At 50.9% G+C, this 20,257-nt stretch overlaps 1 protein-coding gene across 2 annotated transcripts in view; it reads right to left on the reverse strand.

Annotated features, from left to right (window-relative positions):
• Positions 1-20,257, reverse strand: part of KLHL29 (kelch like family member 29) — a 305,917-nt gene that overhangs the window by 117,250 nt on the left and 168,410 nt on the right. The window lies entirely within an intron of this gene.

The following is a 20,257-nucleotide window of genomic DNA, read 5'->3' on the forward strand; positions in this document are numbered from 1 at the left end:
AGCAGGGAGCCCTCCGGTCATACTCCGAGAAGCACTGCCTTGGCCGCGGGCCCGCAGGGCATAGCCCCGGAGACTCAGGTCCCCTGCCCCCCCCCACTTGGACCCCCGCATGGCCCCCCACCCACAGCGCCACTGCCCGTCAGCATCTGGCGAGTGACCCGTTTGCTGGATGGTTCTCTCAGAGTGGGAAAAAGAGGAGTACAGAGCTGACCTCAGGCCCCCCGACCTCTAGGGCTTGTTTCTCCACACCACAGATCTGCAGGCCCAGGCCTGGCTGCCAGGGGACCCCCTGCCATTCCAGCCAGGGGGCTCTTTCCCAGCTCGGGGCTTAACAGACCTCAGAGTCTCTGGAGCTCTGTGTGTTCCGTGTGTTTTATCAGGATGCTGGGTCCAGGAAAAATCCAAATTCCACATTCTCAAAAGATGTGAACACAACACCGCCCTCCCCCCACTACACCTACTACACCCCCCACTACACCTTACTCAGGTGTGCCAAGATATCTGAGGGTGAGGGGCACCATGGCCCCCAGATCAGCTGCCACGTGCTCCCTTGCAGACTCTCTCATGTTCTGAGTGTTGTGTGGCTTGCTGGCCAGCTGGCCTGTCCTGACTCTCCACTGGGCTCCACCGCGGGCAGGGGCCACCCCGGCCTCACCCCTGCTGTGCCCAGTGCGGAGTCCTGTAGAGGGCTGGGCCCAGGCCAGGCACTGTGTGGCCCTCAGTGAAATCTCTGGCTGACCATCTCCAGGTCCCCAAGTCTCCAGGCCCTGGGCTGTTCCCTCCCTGGCTGCTCCAGAGCCTGCCCTGTGTGTGTGGGTGGCCTCACAAACGGTGTGCCACCTGGTGTGAGACAGAGGCATAGAAAGGTGGAGCCAGTCAAAAGCAGCCAGGCAGGGACGTGGGATTCAGAGCATTTCTCCACTGCAAGGGTTCTGGAGACATTCGGCACACACGGTCTCATTTTTGTTCCATGTGACCGTTCAGCAAAGGATTGTGTCAATTGCTCCATCTCTCCTAAAAACAGCTCTGTGACGACAGCCTCTGTCCCCAGGGAGCTCAAGCAGGACTGGTCACAAATATCACGGGGAGTGAGAAGCCCAGAGGTACTACTATCACAGCCTAGAGAAAAACCACATACGTGGGAAAACAGTCACTTGTGGCCAGGCCACGTGTCTCCAAGGCCTGGGCGCCCGAGGGAGTCCTGGGAAGGCCCTTGTTGGGAGCACCCTGTGGAGCCGGTGGGAGGGGGCGAGTCCAAGGTGGCGAGGGGTGCTGAGGCCCCATGATGCTGCCTCCTTGTCTGGCCTGCTCCCAAGTAAGCGAGGGTGCTCTCCCACCAGGAAAAGGAGAGGCCTGGGCCTGCCTCCTAAGGCCCACTGCTGCCCAGCTTCGCGCCAGCCTCGGGGTGGGGAGGCCAAGAGGAGCCCTTGCCACGGGGTCATTGGGAAATGTACGGAGGGGACAGGTCAAGCCCAAACTGCATGGTGGGGATCAGGATGTCGGAATTGTCAGAGGTTTCTGTGAAGACTGACCAGGGGGGTGGGGTGCAGACGGGGTCTGGACGACAGGGTGGGTTGGGGTGGGCGGAGGGCACGCGAGAGGGCTTTTCAGAAGCCAACCGCCACAGGACAGGCTGCAGACCCCCGAGAGGAGGGTCACGACGGGGCCAGCACACAAGCTTGTTTCTCCTCAAGGCCCTAAATTTTCAGTCCATAGAAACTAAGCCGGTTTTCCTGTCCCCGTGTCGAGGTTCGGTGCGCAGCAGGGATGAGAAGGACCACAGGGACTTTAGACCCTCAACACGGAACAGCTTAGCCGGCATGTTTTAAGGTAATAAAAGAGACTAATGGAGAAGAGGTGCTTCCTTCCCCCAAAGTCTCCATTAAGCTCCGGAGTATGGGTGACACGTAGAGCGAGGAGGACACAGCACAGTTAGAATTCAGCCAGCAAACATTCTAAAATATTCATGAAACACGGGACCAGGCCTGACTGTTAACACTGCAACTGGTTTCCTCCAATAGAGTGACAAATGGGCGCCAAGCACTGTCATCTGTCCCTTTGATCTTTCCTGGTCCCGCCTGGGAGGAGAGTGGGGACTCGGGGCCCAGCCTGCGGGGGGGCGGGGGGGGGGCGGGGAGAGCTGAGCTCTCCTGGTGGCTTATATTTCCATGTAAGCAGGCGAGAGAACAGTGAATGCCTTCAGACCATGAGGCAAAATAATTGATTCTCCACGTCCTACTCCATCAAAAGTCATTAGTGGGGGGTCCCAGGGATTCCACTCCACCACACTAACCCCCTTTGTGAAAGGAGCATTGTTATATACACAAATCCCAACGAATGGAACAGGCAAAAAAAAAAAAAAAAAGAAAAAAGAAAAAGAAAAAGCAAATGTCTAAAAAAAGTAAATTGGCCTTCGGAAGAAAATGAGGAAGAGAATAAAATGAACTCCTGGCTTTCTTGGTTAAGAGCTTCTTCAGAGCTTCTAGACACGCTGAGGGGATCACAGTACAAAATTGCTGCAATTTAACAGGACGCCTAATTAAAAGGAGCGACACGAAGGGTCTTTTCTTCCTACTCTGGGTTAGGCTTCTTTCTGTGCAGAGTTCAAAAGTCTGACAAGTCGAGGACAAAGAGTTATGTCCCCAAACAATGAGAAGTAGCATATTGGCTACTGAATTACTGGTTTTTATGTCTGTCTGTCCAACAAATGTGGCTGAAGCTTTTTACGTGCCAGCTGCTTTGCTAGGAGCTGAGGTCACAGAGGGAGTAAGATGCTGGCGGAGCCGGTGGGGGAGAGAGACAGAGTTCAGACAAGTCAAATGCAGTGTGGCGTGTGCCCAGGCGGTGGGGCGCGTGGCCTCCAGAGGAGGGGCGGATGACCCTTCTCCCTCCCTCCTTGTTGGCAAAGACATTCCATAAGAGCCCTCTATTACTCTTCCTGTAAAAAAGTAATGCTTTCAGGGAGCAGGGTATGGGGAGTGACTGCGGAATGGGTCTGGGTTTCCTTTGGGGATGATGAGGATGTTTTGGAACCGCAGAGCGATGATGGTTGCCAGACCTCGTGAGTGTATGAGATGCCACTGAACTGTGCACTTGAAAATGGTGAATTCTATGTTTCCTACCACTATTTTTAAGAAGTAACGTTTTCTGGGGTCACATTCAATTTTAGTTCGGCTCACAGCTTCAAGGGTCACCCAACTAGGCCTGAGTCGGGGGTTGGGGGCATCTCCAGATAGTGAAACCTGCCCAGAGGCTTGCCACTCAGTCCCCGCTCTTGGCTGAGCTTAAGCATTGGAGATGACAGGGCCCCACCAGGCCACATCACAGCCACCCTCTGAAAGGCCACTAAGTATCGCTCCCAGCAGTATGTCTTCTGGAGCTTTGCCTGGTCTAGTTTTAAGCTCTCCTATGGCAGAGCGATGACAGTGCTACTCCTCTTGAGAAGAGTCTGCTTTTCCCAGAAGTTCATTTCTGGGAAGGTGGCCGTGGCCTGGGCACAGTCTCCTTCCTGTCACCCCTCAATGCCTCCCGGCTCCACCCTCTTGCTTCCAGGTACATGTGGCTCCCCTCCTCTTGAGAAGAACGCTTATCTGGGAGGGGGTGGCCCTGGGGGCAGGTGGCAGGGCGGGGTGGGGGGAGAGAAGGGAGGTGGTAGAGATGGAGCCTTCCCAGATTTGGCAGTGACCCTGAGCCGGATCCTTCCCTTGGATCTGAACTTACTCACCAAGCATTAAACTCAATGTCTGTGTCCCCCCCCCCACCCTTCCCGTGACTGTGCAAATATTTAGCTTCACCTCCGTGCAGCCGGCAGCCCATCTGTTAACACGCTGGCCAGTCTGGGGCCTGGTGGCACGGAACTGACCCAGAAGTAGGTATAATCCTCTCTTCTAAATGTGCTTAATACCATCGATAATCTTGTCACATAAATCTCCCGGTTAGCAGTGAGCTGCAGCTATCACTGCTAGACTCCAAGAATCTTTCAGTAACGGATTCCACCTCCTGTAATCTATCTCCTTTCTTATACCGATTGCAGCTGCCTTGTTGCCGAGTGCTTGGGAGAACCCCCCCGGCCTTTAACGGTGCTGTTTCTTGGAGCAGTCTCTTGCCGGCCAGGCCAATCGAACCAATCCATTCATTGTTTGGCCTTCTGGGGGGTCCCCTCGGGGTCTCTCTGTGCACCTCTCTTGCGGCAGTTCCTGCTGTGGGGTCTAGTAGGTACCATGGTCTGGTCTTCCATTTTATCTCCTTGTTTGGTATAGTTGCCCTTGACTTTCTCCGCCGCCGGTCACCTCCCAAGTCTCTGTGCCCAAGGAGCTGTTCTAGCACGGCCCACTTGGGCCTACAGTGTGGCCAAAGGCTTGGAAGGGTATGATTAGCCCAAATAGTTGATTTGTTTCTCCAAAGAAATTAAACCCAAGTTGTTAAATCACTTCCAAGTGATTTAGGTACCAGCCTAAACACCATTGGGCAGAACCAATACTCCCCAAATGTAGATTCTCTGCTCCCAGTTTCTGCTGTTTTAATCCCCAAAGGGAAAATCTGGGAGGAGTGTGCTTTCTCCAGGAGCACAGTACACAACTGTGTTCCCAACTTCTAAGTGGTTAAAGAATAAATATCCTCTGAGCAGCACTGACGCCTGCCCCAGGATGGGCTTTGGGCCACCAGTGACAGCTGGGTACACAATTAGGATGCGATCTAACTTCATACCCAGACTCCAGGGAGCAACTGGGGAAAAGACACAGGGTAGGTCCAGTCGGCTGACCTGAGCTTCCCTGGGGATCGCTCGTCTCCCGAAATAGGCCCTAAGCCTTGGCTTACACTCGGGTAGTTTTGTCTTGGGGTGTGTGTGTGTGTGTGTGTGTGTGTGTGTGTGGATTTGTAGAAGTCCTCTTCTTGTCCAGTGCTTGTGCTGGAACTCTGTAAAATGACCCGTTGCCAATCACACGGTCAATGTGGCATCTTTGAGGATGAGGTGTTGCCAAGACCACAGCTCCAGCAGGTTTTTCTCCTCTCATATACAGTGAGTCAAAGAGGAACAGACATGGCAGCCGAGAGAATTTCCCTCTGAGTGAAAGTCAGTGAGAGGAGAGGGCGGTTCGGGCTTGGAGCTTTTATTTGTCTTGTGTGGTCGTTGGATTTAAAGAATTTCCTTGATAGCTCTCTGCATTTGATCAAGAGCCTTCTGCCAGAGGAATAACCAGCAGAATCTGTCCATTCCCATTTTCTCACTCCAGCCACAGTAAAAGTCTTGCCCCAAACTCCTAAGTCCATCTGTGTCTGCAGACACCAGCACGTGGAAATGCGGTACCAGGTGCCCTCCCACACTAGGGGCCGCTGCTATAGGATGGGGGAGGGATCTGGGAGCACCTGGCTTCTCACCTTACTCGCCCTTTGAAAGTTTTCCCAACCAGAGTCCCTATGTCACAGGAGGCAGGCATGTGGTCATTAGAAAGCCTTCGGAAGCAGCTTTTGACATGGAGGAAAAAGGTGAGATGGGATTTCATTTCAACTCAGCGGATAGGTCAGCAGGCCCTCCTGCTCCTGGATTCAACTCAGAGCGTCAAGAGCATCCTTTGTGAAAACCCAGCCCCCCTCAGTGGTCCTCCTTTAAGGAGGTACCAGGATGAGACACTTTGGTGGAGCATCGCGGTTCCCTGGGACATCACAACAAATCACCACACAGAGGGGGGCTTAAATGACAGGAATTTATTCTCTCTCAGTTCTGGAGGCCAGGAGTCCCAAATCAAGGTGCCGGCAGGCCGCGCTCTCTCTGAAGGCTCTAGGGAAGAGTCCTTTCTCATCTCCGCCAGCTCCTGGTGGCCGCGGGCGTTCCCAGTTTGTGGCTGCGTCACTCTGATCTCTGCGTGTCAACCTTCCCTCTGCTTCTTCTTCAAAGGATCCTCGTCGTTGGACTGAGGGCCCGCTCTGATCCAGGGCGACCTCATCTTGAGAATCTTACCTTAGTGACGTCTGTGAAGACCATACTTCCAAACGAGGTCATCTCTAGAGGCGCCGGGTGGACCTATATTTTGAGAGGGGGGCAATATTTGACCCCCTACAAGGAGTGCCCCTGAAATAAAATCCTGTCTGTCTAACCCTGCTTTCTCATGGACTCAGATGTTTTAAAGAAGAGATGAGTTTCTTTGGAGGATGCCTATGTTAAAACAGCTCAGATCTCTACCCGGGGAGTGCCAGGAATTCTTAGCGAGTTCACAGGTGAGCACAGGACGGGGTTGGGACACAGAGCCTGGGCCTCCCAACTGTGTCCTCAGTCCACTAACCAGATGGCTGACTGGCCCCCTGAGAAGTCTCTGCGGGGCAGAGAGACCTCCGGCAACTGAAAAGGCAGCTGCCAGCCCCCCAGGGGCCCCTGACACGACCACCCTGAATGGTAGGCACCCCTAAGACCTTTCTGCACTCCACCCCGCACCATCCCTCCTGGCTCAGCGTTGGGGCTTAGCAATGTTAAATAACAATAATAATAATAACACATCGGAGTATGACGCTTTAATAGCCAATCTGTCACTTTCCTACTTTATTTCTGAGATTTTAAGAACTGTGCCCTTCCTGCACAAAACATCAGGGTGCATTTATATTAAAAATGAAACTAATTAAAATGTTTGAAAACCATAAACCACACCACCATAAAACAGCAGCAGCCCTATTTTTCCAGTCTAAAAAGATTTTTCTTCCTCGTTTCGTGGCCTTCCCTGATGAGCAGACTGCTACAGGCGGGGAGGCACGAGACCGGGGGGCCTGGGGGCAGTGGTGCTGCCCAATGCAGGCGTGGCATCGGGGAGAAGTAAGGCCAGGGCCGCATGCTACCCTGAGGGACATCAGAATCCAATCCACTTCATGAATGCTTGTGTCTTGGGAGAGGTTTCCAGGGCTGAGCTTGTAGGGTGCACTCCAGCGTTTATATATATACAGTGTTTTTTTTTTTTTTAATTCAATTTGCCAACATATAGTATAATACCCAGTGTCTACAGTGTTTTTTTTTTTAAAGATTTTATTTATTTATTCATGAGAGACACACAGAGAGAGGCAGATTCATAGACAGAGGAAGAAGCAGGCTCTCTGCAGGGAGCCCGAGGCAGGATTAGATCCCAGAACCCTGGGATCACGCTGTAAGCTGAAGGCAGATGCTCAACCACTGAGCCACCCAGGCATCCCTGTATACAGTGGTCCTTAAACATACCACCACAGCGCTGAGCGAGGTGTGTGTGGCAGCAATGTGAGGCCCATCGTCCTTCATCACAAATGGGCTGTCCAGGAGGGTTATTCTCCCGTAGGGAAGCAGCACTCACAGAAGTCCCTGCCAAACCACCTGGGCCAGCAGAACCTTCTTGGTAAACAAAGTGTACACATTTGCTGAATGAATAAATGAGACAGGACCCGAGGGATGCGCAAAATGCTGGGTGGGGTCCTGAGGACTAGAAGGAGAGGTGCAGCCAGGTTCCCTGGAAGGCCAGGCCTTTCTCCAGGCTGTGCCACAGACAGGAGGTGCCTGACATCCTTAGAGGAACACAGTAGAAACCAGTGAGATGTCATTGTAAAAACGCTCATACTTTGTATTTTTTCAGACAAGCATCTGTTTCTTTAAAAAAAATCAGCCTCCAGGAATTTATCTATGTAACAAAACTTGTGTTGCATATACTGTTGCCCACATCCCCAGGATTTTCTGAGCACTTCTTGTTTGCTCAGTGACGGGCTAGGTTTTTGATCTGGAATTTTCTTAATTCATACACGAGTCCTGTAAAGTAGTATTATTGTTCCCATTTTACAGATGAGGAAAATGAGACCACAGAATGATTAAGCATCTTACCAATGATACAAGCCCTGCTTTTAACGCCTGTGCTCTTTCCAGTTCATGCTCTGCCTTGTGTGGTACTGTGGGCTCACTCCCATGCTCCAGCCAGACTCACCTGCATCAGAGGTGGGCTTGCAGCTGATGTCTGGCTGAAATGTGGGGCACGAGAGGTGCAGAGGTACAGAGGGCAGAGAGAAGGGGTTAGCAGGGGAGGCTTAAGGGTCTGAAGCCACTTTATCTTCAGGCTAAATTTCGGGTATTTGCACTTTTACTATTTGTTTTTTTAAGTAGGCTCCATGCCCAGTGTGGAGTCCATTGCAGGGCCTGGACTCATCATCCTGAGATTAAGACCTGCGTTGAGATCAAGAGTCAGATGCTTGGCACACCTGGGTGGCTCAGTGGTTGAGCATCTGCCGTTGGCTGAGGTCATGATCCCAGGGTCCTGGGATCGAGTCCTGCATCAGGCTCCCCCCGGGGAGCCTGCTTCTCTCTCTGCCTGTGTCTCTGCCTCTCTCTCTGCGTGTCTCTCATGAATAAATAAATAAAATCTTAAAAAAAAAAGAGATGCTTAGCCAACTGAGCCACTCAGGTATCCCTGCACTTTTTTTTTTTTTTTAAGGCAGTTGCATGAAAGATCAGATTTTGTGATGAGGGGAATGGATGGGAAGGAGGGGGGCATACTGGAGTGGGGAGATGAGTGTGGAGGCTATCTCTGTCCCCTGGTGAGATCTGATGGTGTCCTTCCTGTACTATGGCAGTGGAAGTGGAAATGGAGGGAAATAGGTGAACCTGGTGGCAGTGGTGGAGATAGGGAAGGAGAAGGGGTTCCAGGAGGCTGTGCAGCTGGGCAGGTAGTGGACTTGGCCTGGAGCTGGGTGTGCAGGGGAGGAGCAGAGTGGAGACTGAGGATTGGGAGTTTGATTCTGGGCACATTATATTCGAGACCCCCAGAGGAGGCAGGTATCCAGGAGAAAGACAAGAGCGAGAAGCACGGGCTTAGACCTATAAGAAAGGGCTGAGTTCAAATCCCTCTTCTATCACTCATGAACTGGTGCGCTGAGCAAACTCCCCGGGCTTTCTGAAACTCAGTTTCCTCATGTGCAAAATGGGGATAATTGTAGGCTTTCTAGATGGGGCTATTGTAAGAACTGAGACGAAACATGTAAAGCTCTTGGCGCAGTGCCTGGACCTCCACAAATGGTTTAAAAAGCAAAACAAAATAAAAGCCGCAGAAGAAGACAACTATCACTACAGCCATTGACAGAGAGAATGTGGCTTGGAGCCCAGGGCTGTTCAAGGCACGGGCTCTGGATTTGAGATCATCAAATACAGGAGATGATTTTTCATTTCAAGGAAGCACAGTAATTGCTTTGCAAAGTGCCTTACTTTGGGATCCTTTTAATCAGTGAGGAGCTGCATGCCTTTCAAATACATATTTAATGTATTTGTAGGCTCTTGACTACTGTCACTGAGATGCCACATGAAGAACCAGAAGCAGTCACGGAACCTCTACTGAAATGAGAATATATGACCATGGAAAAGTGGAATATGATTTTTAGAAGTGCACAGCTATTTTTTTTTAAGTAAAGCAAGTGATTTCCATGACTACACCTTCTACCCACAATACAATTTGATAATTCAACACTTACTTCCTAAGCACATAGCAGGCAAGTGTGAGGTGCCTGTAATGTGAAACCTGAGGCAGGATCTTATGTCTCAAGGACCCACTTTGCACAGGGAGGGAGACAGAGAAGCAAAGACCACACAATGAAGGCCACGTAATAATAATAAAAGCAGATCACACTTACAGAGAGTCTTCTCGACACCACATACTGCTGGAAGTGCTTTGTATTATTAATTTGTTTACTCTCCCCCACAACCCAATTAATAGATGGTATTATTGTCCCCTCTTATAGAGGAGGAAACTAGGTTCTGAGAGGGTAAGTAACTGGCTAACGGTCACACAGCGAGAAAGTAGAAGAGTCAGGATTTGAACCGGCCAGCTCAAATCTGGAGTCTGGGCTCCCAGTCCCGTCATGGTGCAGGCAAAGATGTGTGTTAAGTACTTACATCTGATGTGCCATGGGTATCCCAACTAGGATTGATGACTGGGGTTGGCCAACCAATGATTGTTTTTGCCCTCCGCATGACCACCAAACCTTTGGCCCCGACTGCCCCACAAACTACAGCCCCTCCTCCTCTCTCTACTCCCTCTTGCCCTGGTTCCTGACAGATCACATTTGAAATCCAGGAACAATACCTCTGATGACAAGGGGAGTCACTCATTTACCAATGACCAGCTGCTTCAGAACTGCCCACAAACTTAGAAATGGTCACAGAATTTCTTCAGCCGCCAGAGTCCCTACACAGGACCAGGTCAGGTAGAGGGCCTTCTGAATAGTCCACGCCACAGAAGCAGGACGAATGTTCACCAGCTCTGCCCAGATCCACGCATGGGGCAAGGACGTGGAGCTTCCTCCCTAACTATCCTTTTTAGATTTTTCCGGGGAGTGAGGGGGCAGCCACTCCTCTGTTCTGAGCCAGATTCTCAGCATTGATAACAAAAGATAGAACTGGACTCCAGCCAGGAAGCCCTGTGTATTTTTCATAGGACCATATGGAGACACCGGGGGTCTGAGCTAAGGGGGAAGGCACGGCATCGCAGCAGGTGACGAAGGATCCTTCAGGTGGCACAGCAGGACCGAGAAGCCCACTGGAGATGGGTGATGGCCAAGCAGGGCTCATTCCACCAGGATCGAAGCTGCTGATGCTTGGCCAGCTGCCTGCGTGCAGGTGTTACTGGCGCTCCAGTCTTTGCCACCGCGGGAAGCAGAGATGGGCTTCACTGGTGGTGGGAAGGCCGATGCCGACTCAGTCATGTCACCACGGCCCACCTGGGGCAAGGGACACAGGATATCTGGACTTGGGAAGGTTTTCCAAGAAACACCTAGAGCCTAGTGTTGGATGTGGCAGTTACTAATTTCTTCGGGGAGGAAGAGTCTGTTTGGAAGCATAAAGCTCCTTTTATGGAACGTTTGGACCTGCCAGGTGCAAACTTTCCCTGTAGCTGTATGAGCTGTTGGATCAATGGGGCCCCATCAGCCTGGTGAGGGGAACTGCTGGGATCTCAGAAAAGGATAATCCCAAATGCTGAGCACCGGCTTCTTCCTCAATTATTTACAAGGAACACGATGTGGTGCAATGGAACCCGATTCATAACGCCTTTTTAATGCCTTTATAACACAATATTCACAATATTCCCTTCTAATCTAGCAGATGACAAGTTGCCACCATTGAATTCCCATTAATATGAATTATGGGTGCAATATATTTTGCCCAATATCCTCTCCTCTGCCTAATATTGTGGGGGAATAAAATCATACCCTCAGCATATTCTTGACGTGGGAGGGGACAGCAGTGCGAGTCCATTGGCTCTGCTCCTGCCTGGGGTGAGGCTCCCGTGCTGGGCAGACGGGTGGCAAGGCCCTGGAGCTCAGTCGGTGGGGGGAGCTGAGGTGGCTTGAATCCTTCCTCCTCCCTGCCTTCTTCTTCCCTGCGTGGGGCTGGACAGTGTAAGCCTAGAGCCTACATCACCTCGCTGAGCCATATGAGGAGGACACGTACAGCACCTGCCTTGTACACTCGTGAGATGCAGTGGGTTAACACGGCAAAGACATGTAGAGCCCTGGCTGGCTCATAGCGAGGACTCAGTGAACATTAGCGTCAGTGGTGCTGATGGTGGTGGTGGTGGTGGTGGTGGCAAGTCCAAGGACTTATCTAGGGTCTCAGCTGGCCGGCAGGCCAGGTCTCTACCTTAGAGTACCCTCACTGCTGATGAGACTGAACTGCGCAGTTGAGGTTCTACCTGAAGCCCCAGCTCATGGGGATGGCAGAGAAAGGGAGCACACAGGCCCACCAACGGCTCCAGCAGCCCCAACATATCTTCCCAAGGAGGTCAGGCTGCGGCGTGCGTCTACGGTGGGGATCCCCCAGTGAGGCCAATCCCTCAGCCCCCCACGTAGCCCCTACCTATTCCCAGGGGCTCCTCCTCACATTCCAGTCAAGCCCCTGCCTGGAGGCATTTGACCTCCATTCTGGCCACTGGGGTCGGCACTCCCATTTCTCTCAACACGGGCAATCACTCGATGCCCCAGCTTTTCCCGAATTTAAACAGACATTGCCTCTATCTTTTGATGGCAGGGTATTTCTTCATTTTTCATATTTTTTCATTGTAAAATATATAGGATATACCATTTGCCATTTTTCATCATCATGAAACCCAGAGCAAATAGTAGCCTATCTTCTCTCTGTTCCCCCAGGGCAGTGCTAGGCTCACAGAGAAGATAGCGGCCAGTCGTGGCTGCTCCAACCCTGTCCACTGTTAGCGGCCAGCCCATGATTCCATGGCATCTCCAGTCCACAGCCCAGGTGTAAATCCACCAAGATGATGGAGCTACCCCCTTGAGCTTGGGTCCTGCCCCAAGCCCACCTGAGCCATACCTGTGGGCAGCTGTGATGACCCAGAATGAGCTTCTGGAATGAAACAGGCCAAAGCAGTCTGAAAGCAGTCACTGACATGGACGCCAGCCTTGTACTCTGCCGTGGACCAAAACAAGAAATCCTGAGAAAGAGGTTGTGGCCTCAAGGCTCACCAGTCCCCAGTGTCCTGCATCTGAGCAGAGTCTGTACTGCACACAAGGTTTGGATGTTAAGGAAAGAGAGTCAGGTGATCAGAGAAAAAATGAGCAGAACTGCAGTTGGCCCTCTAGGAGGGATGGGGCCAGACCACAAAAACCTACACGTGCTTTGGTGCTAGCCTTCGTGGTTGTTTCAAATTGCTGATGAACAAAACTGCTCCAGTGGGAAGCCTGCAGCTCTCTCTTTAGGAGGTACTGTGAGCGCCTGGGAAAGATGTTAATGTCAAGATGTTCTGCCAGTTGCTCATTCAACAGATTTCACTGAGGATGATTCTGGGCAGGGCCCATAGAGATCCCAATGACCAGCTCTGGAGCTAGACTGCCCAGGCCGAGTCTCCGGCTGCTGAGTGATCTTGGCCGAGTCCACTAGTCTTTCTCATCTCTGCTAATAGCAGGTACCTCAGAGGGCCTGATGGGGATTTTATTTTAATATTTTTGTTTTTTAAAAGATTTTATTTATTTATTCATAAGAGACACAGACAGAGAGGCAGAAACATAGGCAGAGGAAGAAGCAGGCCCCCTGTGGGGATCCTGATGTGGGACTCGATCCCAGGGCCCTGGGATCACGACCTGAGCCAAAGGCAGATGCTCAAACAGGTGCCCCTATGATGAGGATTTTAAAGCTTAATGTTGGGGAAGTGGTTAGAACAGTGCATGGCACAAAAGAATTACCATACAAGTGCCTTAAATAAAATAACCAAATGCAAACGGCTGCCAAGAATTGCAGGCGAAAGGGAAAAAGTCCCAAGAAAGTACTAATACTGGAGAGGAAAGTCCTAATGCTGGATAAATAGTAATATTTGTGATCCCGTGAATCCAAATACTTTGGGAGAGATGGGAAGGGATGCAGGACCTAGAGCAAAGGCCTTGATGTGTAAAGTCCATACTGCCATCCAGGCTTCATTGTCTGGACACGGGTCCCATCTGCAAGCCTGTGAAGGCTCCTTTCTGGCTCCTCACATGGGTCCCGTCTTCATCCTCCTCCTCATGGGCATCCACAGAAATTACTCATTCTTTGAAGGTTGATCCATCATGTAAGGAGAGGTGATGTCAAAGGCATTCACCCTCTCCACCCCAGCAATAGAAGCTCAATAAATATTTATATGCATAAATCCATTTATTCTGGTCCATACACACTTGCTGAGAACCTCTATCTGCTGGGCATCACATGGAGCCTATTCCTACAGAGTTCACTGCCTAATAAGGATACAAATGAATAGATGGATAAGTACCCTATAGTATAGGCATTACACAGGAACATAAGCAAAATGTTATGGGGACAAGAGAAATAATAGCAATTTTTTTTTTCCACCACAGATGTAGTAACATGTAGGCTGCCAATTGTTGGATGAACAGCGGCTTTGGGTGGGCAAGAGTGAGTGGCAAGTGCAAAGGTCCTGGGGCATGAGAATTCTTATGTCTGGGGAACTGTGGCTGAAATGGCTGGTAAGGGTGAACTCTCAAGTGACCCCACGGTTCAGGCACCCAGTGTTTTGGTGGATTTCCCTCGGCCAGAAACACAGTCCCATGAAAACACAGGAGTGTGGAAGTAGTAATCTATGTTCTGCTGTTGGCATTTAGCAAAGCCACTGATAGCAGAATCCCTGTATATAGCAGTGAGTGCTGAAATGAATAAATAACAGGTAGACTATACTCACAAAGGTCACTGTAGCTGTTTTCGGCAAACCAATGTGCCAGGCAAGGTCTGGAAAATGCATGAAGGCACCCATGTTGTCATTAGGGAGCCATCCACAAAATGAAAGCAGTTGTGTTTTGTTTATTTTTTATACAACATACAAAATGGAGGAAATATATTAGCTCATGTATCAAGAAGCCCAGAGGCAGGAAGGAATGCACATGAGGGCTCTGGTTCCATATTTCTGGAACTCTGTTGTGTTTTTCCTATTCCTCACGTGTTGGGTTCATCCTCAGGTTTGTAGCATGATGGTCCAAGACATCATGTCCATATAGGACAGTACAGAAGAAAGACCATCTTTTTCTTGTGATTCTTCCTTACAGGGAAGAAAACCTTTCCCCAAAGTCCCCAGACAGTATTACCCTCGTGTTCCACGGCTGGACTTGGGTCACAGGACCCTTCCTAAACCAACAACGGCTAAGGGGATGGGGATCACCAACACCTGGCTTAGAACCACCATAATCCCAGTAGGAGCTGGGGGTTTAATTTCCCCAAAGCACGAGAAAGGGTGGTGGGTACCTGGCCAGAACGGAGATCCTGTTAGGAAGAGGGAGAGAAAATGCACATCTGGTAGACAGCCAGCAACACCCCTACAGACCTCGAAGGTTGTTTCGTCAGGCCTGGAGTTCCGCAGCTTCTCTGCTCCCACAGTGAGAGCGCCCTGACTCATCTGCAGGCTTGGTCATTCCAACTTCCTATTCTTGCCCCTACACCCAACCTGCCAGCTTCAGGGCCACTTCTAACCTGATGAAGGAATTCTTCAAGTAGTATGTCAGGAATGTGAAATGATGTTCAGGGGCCAGTCTAGTGCTGGGCTGGGTATCCTTTAACCTAGAAAAAGGCTACCCTGTGCTCAGAAGGTTTCTCTGCTGCCAGAGGAGCTTCCCCAGGGTAACCTTAAGGCAGATACTGTCCTAGGATCACAAAGAGGATCACAGACGAGTCAAAGCTGGGGCCCAGGGCTAGCCAGTGTGCCGGGAGAGTTGGGAAAATCTGCTCTTGTCTAGGGAGAGAAGAAATCTTTAGGGTGGGAGTCCCAGGCCTGCATCTGACAGCCAACAGGAAGCAGACCAACCCGGGACAGCCATCGACGAAGCTGGGCTCACGAGTTTGTCCTTTTGCCCCAGCCACTCTCAATCACTTAAATCCATGTTTTTAAAATAAAGAAGCCAACTGTGAAAGAATGAGTGATGCCAACTTTCCCCAGCATCTCGAGACCAGCCTCTCAGCCCAGGGGAGTCCTGTGGGCTTTGATTGCTTTCCCCTCCAGGTGTGAGGGACTCCCTCTAGCACCCCAGCTCTGTCTGGATAGGACAAGGAGCCTTGCTCGCTGACAATCCAAGGAGTGGCCTGTGGGGAAGCCAGGCCACTGGGTGGGGGTCTGGGGTGGGGGTTAGCAAGCTTAACCAAAATGCCTTGGCCTCTGAAGCAGGTGTAACGAGGACAGTGTGTGGGGATGGAGGAGTGTGTTCCTTAGGGGACCGTGATAGCCAGCAGCCAAGAGTGTGAGTCCAGGGAGGGAGGTGCTGACCACTGGCCTTCTGCTCTCGGTGTGCACTTTGCTCCATCCCCAGCCCCAAGGACTCCCCTCACTGTGCCAGAGGGTCCAACATGTTGGACCAATAAAAGGCCCGAGAGAGGAGGCTGGAACAGTAAGGGTCCCACCCTGTCAAAAGGAAAGGCGTGTGCACGCTGATGCTCTGTTGAGTGCGTAAGGCCCTTATTTTCCAGGGTAAAATGAGGTTTCTTGCCTACAGTTTCTGCAGAGGCAAATGCACGATGCAAATGAACACGACTGGTGGAGCTGGTAGCTGGAGCAGCACAGAGTCCTCCAGAGCCTTCATTTCAGGGCAGCGACCAGGACGCTGAAACTGATTGATAATCGGCTGCATTACATCAGTTCAGCTCTGCGGGGACTTCACAGTGACTCTTCTTGGTGGCATTATGCTTTGGGAGGGCTCAGGCCAATTTGGCGGCCTGTGTCATGAAAGTGAGTAAAACAGGGACAGGGTCAGCCTGGGTTCGGAGAGAATTCTCTTCCCTGAAATTAGAGGAAATCTGTAGATGCTGATGGTGAACACATTATACAGGGGTATTCAGCTCTCCTTTTTATGTTTATTTCCCTCGAGTTATTTTTAGCATTACAGACAGTTCCCAGTTAGCAAACGGGTTGGGTTCTGAAAGTTCATTTGTAATTTGGCTGTTTAGATTTTGGAACATACTTTCCCTATAAAAAACTATGTTATAAATGGTGATGAGACTCCCAGGCTAGTTCTCCAAAGCCTATTTAACCCATAATGTAGCTAAAATACTGTCCTTTTGCGATGAAAAAAATTGTTTAATTGCAACATGAGTAATTAAGTAAAACAGGGAAAACCATTAAAAGTGAATAAGAAGTAGATTTATGTTCATCTTGAATGATGCTGTTTGCAGAAAACCTAATTTAATTTAAGAAGAGGCCTTTCCAAGGGCTTTTTGGGAAATTGCATGGGATTTAGCCTATTAGGGAGAAAGAGCCGTTGGGCTGTCCAATTTTCGGCTACTGAACATTTGCACCACATAACTGGCTCCCTTTCCTGATTTCAGGCTTGTCAGAAAGTCTTCCCGCGCGGATTCTCACAGGGAGAAATCCACTGGCCAAAATCCATAGGGGTGGATTTTAAAAAATCTGAACCATAGTTAGCATCTGTACATGAGAATGTCCTGAGAACAGCAGTGTCCCAGTCCCACCAACTCTGGACAGGATCACATGGGGGCCAAGTCCTGGCCAGCAGTGGATTCTCAAGGTAAAGGTACCAAGCAGGGTTCCCTGGGGGCCAGCTGTCCCTCCTTCTCTCTGGCAACAGAATCCTTGCTGGGCACCTTCTTTCTGATCTCAAGAGGCAGCACTTGGTGCAGATGGGAGGTGTGTAACCCTGCTGTGTATGTGTCATATGGGTCCCATATTAATTTCCTACACCAGGCCACATAGAGGACAGTAGCAGATTGACCCCCTCCTTTCTGTTAGAGGCATGCGAGCCTTGGTTTTAAGCCAGCGCGCTGGACAGCCTGGGGGTATGTTGCAAAAATGACCACAAATCTTCCCCTTCTTATATGCCCACCCCTCAGCAATAGATTGGGCAGACTCAATAGATTGGGCAGACCCAAATCTCTGATTTAGCCTTTAAAATTAACTTTTAGGGAGCCTGGGTGGCTCCTATCAAGAAGCAGGGTCTCTCTTCCCACTCCTTCAATCTGGCTTGGCCAGGGGACTTCTTCACCAGTGGGATTTTAGCAAATATGTCTCAAGCAGAGATTACGAAAGCCCTCGTGTGCTGAGCCTTGCCCTCTTGCTCCTCTTGGAAGCCTGAGACGGCCGTGTACACAAGCCCGAGCCCGCCGGATGGAGGGTGGCACGGATGCACGCTGGCTGGCCGGTCCGCTAAGCACAGGTGTGAGAGGGAGGCCACCTAGATCAGCTGCCCTCAGCCAACCTGCCGCTGGCCACAGACAAATGAGGAAGCCGGCCCAGACCAGAACTGTCAGCCAACCCACAGAACTGTGAAGGTGCGAGCCACTAAGTTTTGAGATGATTTCTCCATAGCAAAAGCTAACTTATCTACACACCTGGCTCTAGTCCACGAGATCTCCTGGCAGCTTTCTTCTGGAAGCTAGCCTGTGGCTCACCCCTGACAAATGTGGAAGGATACATAGTCCTCTCCCGTCTCCCACCCCGCCCCCCTGGCCCCCGCCACAAATTTAAGGTCAAGCCACTCAGGTCTGCCCCCCTTAAGCCGTAGGTTTTGAAATGGGTGCTTTGGTAATCGTGACATTTTTCAATTGTACGCATTTCGTGACTGACAGATGGGTTTTAAGTCAATGAAGATAGAATCCAAACCGTGGCTGCGACTCGAAGTGCAGGCAAAACCCATTAGCTCGGCACGAACATGCACAAGCTGTCTCACGGCGCATGATCAGTGCCTGATAATTTATCACAAGGGAAATCACAAATTCTCATTCACGGAGCAAGAACAGTCTTCTGGATAAAATCACGCACAGTCTGGAAATTCACCACAAAAGGGACTTGAGCGATTCTCCCCCCCGAGCCCACTCAGTAGCCTTTCATTTTCCCTGTGAACACAAGAGGGAAGGGAGGTCTGCTTCGTATTCTGTGACTGTGCCCGAAGCATTCCTCATCCGTTCACGGGCCTCGGAACCACCCGCGGCGGGGCCTCACGGTCATTCACACGATTCCCCGTGGACAGCCCGGATCATCTCCCTCGGGAGGGGCGGCTCTGCAGAGAATTTCGAGTGTATGCAGAAGCCACGGTGGCCCATGCCATCTCTCTGACACCCACCTTGAAAACCCCACATGCTCATAAACGTAAAAAACCTGGGTGCTTGGTGCTCTGAGGATGGAGCCTACAGGTTTCATGGCCCCTTTTGGTTTTCCTTGGCTTCCGACACAGGCTAAGTCTCTCTCTTCCCAGCCCAGATTTATTTTCAAGGGCTTAGCTCTGAGGAACGATGGGAATGTTTCAGCATGAGTGCTCCTGACCACAAGGAAAAAAGCCCCGAACACATTTCACAGACATCAGCCAGGATTCTGCAAAGTCCATTCTTTCAAGAACAAAATTGCATTTTATGAAGCCGTCCCTTTTCTGTTTCATCTGTCAGGCAGGTTTGCTGAGAATAATTTAAATTTCATGCAGCAGCAACTGTAGGGCAGCAGTGCTTCCCCTCCGGTCCCGCAAACGGGCCTGGCCGCAGGGTCACGTTTCTGCTTCTCAGGGCTACCCTCCTCCCCGGCGTTTGACAGCCAGCAGCCCAGAGTGGCAGCGTGGGCCAGGCACAGGGCTGTCCCAGCTCTCAGTATCCTCAGGCCACACGAGTCAGGGGAGGGGACCGTCCAAGGAGGGCCCCCACCAGCACCAACCGTCAGAGGTTGGACCAAGTGGTATGGACACCTGGTCTGATCCAATCTCTGATTTAGCTCTTAAAATTAACTTTTAGAGGGATCCCTGGGTGGCTCAGCAGTTTAGTGCCTGCCTTTGGCCCAGGGCGTGATCCTGGAGTCCCCGGATCGAGTCCCACATCAGGCTCCCTGCATAGAGCCTGCTTCTCCCTCTGCTTGTGTCTCTGCCTCTTTCTCTCTGTGTCTTTCATGAATAAATAAATAAAAAATCCATAGGCCATAAAATTAACTTTTAGGGTCGCCTGAGTGGCTCAGTCAATTAAGCATCTGCCTTTAGCTCAGGTCATGATCCCAGTGGGGTCTTGGGATTGAGCCCCACTGGGTTCCTTGCTCAGTGGGGAGTCTGCTTCTCCCTCTGCCCCTGCTCCCCACTTGTGCTCCCTTGCTCTCATGCTCACTCTCTTTCTCTCACATAAATAAATAGATAGATAAAAATAAATAAGTAATCAAATGTAAATGAAAAAATAAAAATCTTAAAAAAATAAGAATAAGTAAAACGAACTTGTATGGAGGGCTTAATGGGTAGCAGGTACTGTTCTAAGCTTTCCCATAGAACCTAATTTGACCAATCCCACAACATCTCCACGAGGAAGATACTATTATTATTCCCATTTTATAGACAATGAGGCTCAGAGGTGTACTCAGCTGCTAAGAGGCAGAGGTCAGATTCAAACCCAGCTCTGTCTGACTGGACAGCCTGAAGCTCTCCCTAGCTGTACCACATAAAGTTGACAGAACCTTTGGGCTACACTTCCCCACCTCAGCCAAGAGGTAAATATGCCCATGTTGTTGCAGACTGGCATTTGCTGTCAGGTAGGTGGATGAAGGGATGGGAAAAGTTATCGTCACAGCGCTGCACTAACGGTTACCATGGAGAACTCACTGTGCCAGGCGGCCCGGGGAGAGGCAAGGAGCCAGCCCGGGCGGTCCGTTTCTCACTCACCAGGGGCCCTCGGCAAGTCTGGTTTCCTGTGGGTCTCACTCTTCTGACTAGCAAAACAGAGGGGCCGGAGGCCACGGTCACTCTGCTCCTCTCAGGCTCTGGGGACTGTGTGTGTGTGAGTGTCTGATGCATCTAATCACGCCCTCCTCCTGCCTCA

Source organism: Canis aureus, chromosome 12 (genome assembly GCF_053574225.1).
Source record: "Canis aureus isolate CA01 chromosome 12, VMU_Caureus_v.1.0, whole genome shotgun sequence".
NCBI classification, from domain to species: Eukaryota; Metazoa; Chordata; class Mammalia; order Carnivora; family Canidae; genus Canis; species Canis aureus.